We start from the raw sequence: 5,175 nt of genomic DNA, 5'->3' as shown, positions 1-5,175 counted from the left end.
GAACAGGAAACGGCACTCCTGGCCGGGACCAGGGAACTGGAGTCATTGGAACAGGAAACGGCACTCCTGGCCGTGATGAGGGAACTGGAGTCATTTGAACAGGAAACGGCACTCCTGGCCGGGACCAGGGAACTGGAGTCATTGGAACAGGAAACGGCACTCCTGGCTGTGACGAGGGAACTGGGGCGGACTCAAGGACTGGAGCGGGCTCTCATGCTGAATCGAGGACTGGAGCAGACACCACCGCCTCGGGAGGTTCTGCAGCCTCTGCTGCCACCTCTGGGGAAACTGCGGTGGTGTGTGTGGCCCAAACACATAGAATAGAGACTGCCATTACATGGAGCACTAAGTCCAGGGGAATAGTCTCGGTGATGACTAGAGCTGAGGCCCTTGGGATGCCCGCTGCTCTGGCTGACATCACCGGAAGATCCTCCACACTGGATGCCAGTCTCAGACGCCTTGGAATTGACCTTGAGGCACTGGGAAAGGTCGCCATGACGTGAGGAGACTCTGGAACGGTGGCCTTGACGGGACGAGACTCTGGAACAGTGGCCATGACGGGATTAGACTCTGGAACGGCGGCCATGATGGGACGAGACTCTGGAACGGCGGCCATGACGGGACGAGACTCTGGAACGGCGGTCATCTTGTGGAGAGACTCTGGGTTGACAGTCATCTTGTGCAAAGACTCTGGGCTGGCGGCCATCTTGTGAATAGGTTCTGGTGTGACAGCCACTGGACTTGGGAGTGCTGAGAGCACAGGAGTGGCGACCATAATCACTGGACTTGGCGGTGAACTCAGTGAACCAAGCTCCACTGTCACTGGAGCTTGCCGGTTATGGTCCCCCCCCCAAAAAAACTCTTAGGGGTCTTAACATCCTCTGCCTCTCCCACAGTGAACGGGGAACCGGTTAATGACAGGGCATAATCCAGGAACTGACACAGTGACCCTCGAGGACCATCACAGGGGAGTATGGTTTTTAACGGTTCATTTAGTCCATAACAGAAAAAGTCAATAAGCATGAAGTCCAGGAGATCAGAAAGGTAAGCAATGTCCAGAAAGTCTTGAACGTGGTCCTCGAGGGAACGCATTCCCTGAAGGAGGCGAACTAACCTGAGTGCTGGGTCCATGGTTGGCCTGAGACACTCGATAAAGCCGCTGGATCCGGGTGTGGCTCAGTATTCTGTAACGTGGAGGCGTGACAACAGAGTTGAGGATCCAAGTGCAGGCTTTATTTAACAGAATGGTCAAAACAGGCAGGGTCAAACAACAGCAAACAGGTATAATCCAGGAAGAGACAAAAGAGTAATCAAATAAACAGGCGAAGGTCAAGACAGGCAGCAAACGATCAGAAACAAGGTAACAAACCAGGCTTTAAATAGGGTGAGACAGATGAGATAAGACACATGTGAATGCAATCAGAGATAATGAGTCCAGGCAAAGGATTATGGGGAATGTAGTAGTGAGGGAGTGACAACAGTCTGGGGTGAATGGCAAAGGTACAGGATGGAGTGCCCTCTAGTGGAGCTTGTGGGCACTCCAGCTAGAGATCGTGACAATAACAAACAATTCCAAGTACTTATAATCTGGTGTGACAGCCACTGGACTTGGGAGTGCTGAGAGCACAGGAGTGGCGACCATAATCACTGGACTTGGCGGTGAACTCAGTGAACCAAGCTCCACTGTCACTGGAGCTTGCCGGTTATGGTCCCCCCCCCAAAAAAACTCTTAGGGGTCTTAACATCCTCTGCCTCTCCCACAGTGAACGGGGAACCGGTTAATGACAGGGCATAATCCAGGAACTGACACAGTGACCCTCGAGGACCATCACAGGGGAGTATGGTTTTTAACGGTTCATTTAGTCCATAACAGAAAAAGTCAATAAGCATGAAGTCCAGGAGATCAGAAAGGTAAGCAATGTCCAGAAAGTCTTGAACGTGGTCCTCGAGGGAACGCATTCCCTGAAGGAGGCGAACTAACCTGAGTGCTGGGTCCATGGTTGGCCTGAGACACTCGATAAAGCCGCTGGATCCGGGTGTGGCTCAGTATTCTGTAACGTGGAGGCGTGACAACAGAGTTGAGGATCCAAGTGCAGGCTTTATTTAACAGAATGGTCAAAACAGGCAGGGTCAAACAACAGCAAACAGGTATAATCCAGGAAGAGACAAAAGAGTAATCAAATAAACAGGCGAAGGTCAAGACAGGCAGCAAACGATCAGAAACAAGGTAACAAACCAGGCTTTAAATAGGGTGAGACAGATGAGATAAGACACATGTGAATGCAATCAGAGATAATGAGTCCAGGCAAAGGATTATGGGGAATGTAGTAGTGAGGGAGTGACAACAGTCTGGGGTGAATGGCAAAGGTACAGGATGGAGTGCCCTCTAGTGGAGCTTGTGGGCACTCCAGCTAGAGATCGTGACAATAACAAACAATTCCAAGTACTTATAAGTACTTATAATAGAATTTACTCTTTTTTTATTCTTGTCTGAACTAAATTATTTAATGTAGAAATTACATTTGTTTTTCCGTAGTAGCCTTTACTTCACCACAAAATCATTTTTATCAGTGTTATGTGCCTGGTTCAAATTATTGTTGACTTCCGTCAGCATTTTTTTTTTTTTTAAACTGATCTACAAGAATGTCACTTTTCTACATGACATTCTTGACAGTAGCAAGGAAGTAGGAAGTACAGTATGTGCTTAACCCCTTAGCATTCCTGTAAAATTTACCCAAAGTAAATTGCATGCTGTTCTTAAACCACTTGGAGTATATGCATGGTTTTGGTGTCTTTGGTGTCTCACTGTCTTACTGGTACTGAGCAATACAAATTAGAATACAAAATACAAAAATAGAACTTTTAGAACACTGAAAAAAAGAGAAAAAAAAAACTTTCTGCCTACATTTTTTTGTAAACAGATGCCTGCAGATGACTATAGCAATATAGATGGGAGTGATTAGCTGACACAATGGGATCACAGCATGAAGCCTTGTTGGTGGACTGATAAAGACACTGATTGTACCTGCTGTGTTGATTTTATCTTAAAATGCATCATTCAAATTACATGAATCTCAGCTCTCCAAAGATATGTGACAAGTTTAGCTTGTCAAAAAAACTTTTTTTTTTTGAGTTGTTGTATGTCATGAAGTACAGTGGAACGCTAACAGGTTTATTTGAAGTCACTTAATCACATATTTAGGAGATGTACTATTAATGGCATTATTTCTTACCATGGTTTAACACATCTAAACCTTTGCACTATAGCACATTCAGCAGTACACTTTGACCATATTTAAAATACAATAAAGGTATGAAATTACATATTATAAGACATACTTAAGCCCTGCTTAAGTGGGTCAAAAAACACTATAAAGTTTAACTAATTGCATTTAATATACATTTAAAATATCATAAATATGCATTTGATTCCAGTTTACATGCAAAACCAAAAATACATTCTGTTTGTACAGTACTTTATTTTGAAAGTATGTTATTTACATAATAAGTACTCTTTTTGAAATTGTGCTAAAGTGTACTTCTTTTCCACAAGGGTGATGTTCGTTTACACACTCATTTTAGTGAAGTGCTCAAAAATTGTATTAATTTCATAGTAGACTTATTCTTAAATGACAGTCTGATTTGTTCTTTGGTCTTGTGTCAAATTTAAGTTGAGTTTTCATGTGGATTACCTTTAAGAGAAAATTACATGACAATAAATTACTTTAAAAACACCCATGCTGTTTCCTACTAATTCCTCCTAAATTCTAATTCCTTAATTTTTGTCATTTAATGGGTTTCGTTAAAATTTCAAGACAAACAGTCTCTGTGAGTGAAAGAGAATGGGAACTATTACTGGCCTACATGGTTTCGTCAATAATGTTATAGTTGGTCATACCATAAACATTTGTGTATTGAGATGAAGTCTACAGTCAAGATTGAGGAAATACAAAATTTAATAAATTTTAATTGTGAAAAAAACTAAACCAAAACCTAAACGGGTTCAACCTGTATGAACAACATTGGACCACTTTGCATGCCAATGCATGGAACGCAGAAGAAAGTATATAAGTCATACAGGTTTGTAATTTCATAAGGGTGAGAAAATTAGAGAATGCTCATTTTTTGGGTGAAATTTCCCCATTTCCCCATCTGACGAGCTATAAAATGAGCACTGAAACAAGCACGTTATCTCATTCACCTCCTGATCAAAGATGGATCTGCAAATCTCAGTTTTTCTTCTGTTTGTTCTATTTACCGGAGGTACAAAACAAATAGTTTTTGTAATGTTACTGGGTACAAATAAGATGTGTCTCTCTCACCGCCTCTCTTTTTAATTATTAAAGGGCACTCTCTCAGCTGTTATGACTGCATAAGTGTGTTGGGTTCTTGTGACCAGACGAGTCAGTGTCCCACTGAATCTACCAACTGTTTCGGTGCAACAATTACTGGTAAGTCCAGTGTAATGTACTCATAACTGACTGACTTCTTTTCTGGACAGAATTTACAATTGCACGCTTAGAATGTTCTACATATATTACTGAAATCATTATGATAATAGAATTTGAAATTTAAAAATTAGTGTGAAATGAGAAAAACACTAAATGTAAAGCATATTTCCTAGTGGTCTTACACCTTTGGACCTCATTGTTAGATCTCTAAAAAATACTTTAGATACACTATTGGAAACACATTCTATGTTGACAAATCACTCGTGTGTTTTCAGTCAACAGTACTACAGTGAAGGTTAAAAGTTGTGCTCCAGCTGGCTGTTCAAGTGGATCCGTCAACCTTGGCATTGGAAGAGTCTGTGCTGTAACACTGATCTCTGTAACGCCCAAGATGCTCCAGGTATTGTACTTTACTGTAATAGAGCAGTTTATTGAACATTTAACAAGAAAAAATCGGATGGAACTTTATTTTCTATTAGGAATGTGACGTCAAGCAAAAACGAATGTTTTACAGGCAGAGCGAATTGTTACTTTTTCATGAAAGACCGGGAAGACAAAAAAGTTTTACAATGAGGACCTACAATGTTGTGTGCACAATAAGACCAGGACCTATTTTCCCTCCTGTAGATCTCGGCACTAACGCTCCCAATGGAAAGACGTGTTACTACTGTGATGGACAGAGCTGCTCAAACACAGTGAGATGTTCAGGGAGTGAAGACCGCTG

This window comes from Sinocyclocheilus rhinocerous, unplaced genomic scaffold, assembly GCF_001515625.1.
Source record: "Sinocyclocheilus rhinocerous isolate Xijiao unplaced genomic scaffold, SAMN03320098_v1.1 scaffold231, whole genome shotgun sequence".
NCBI lineage: Eukaryota > Metazoa > Chordata > Actinopteri > Cypriniformes > Cyprinidae > Sinocyclocheilus > Sinocyclocheilus rhinocerous.
Note: the sequence above shows the minus strand (reverse complement) of the source record.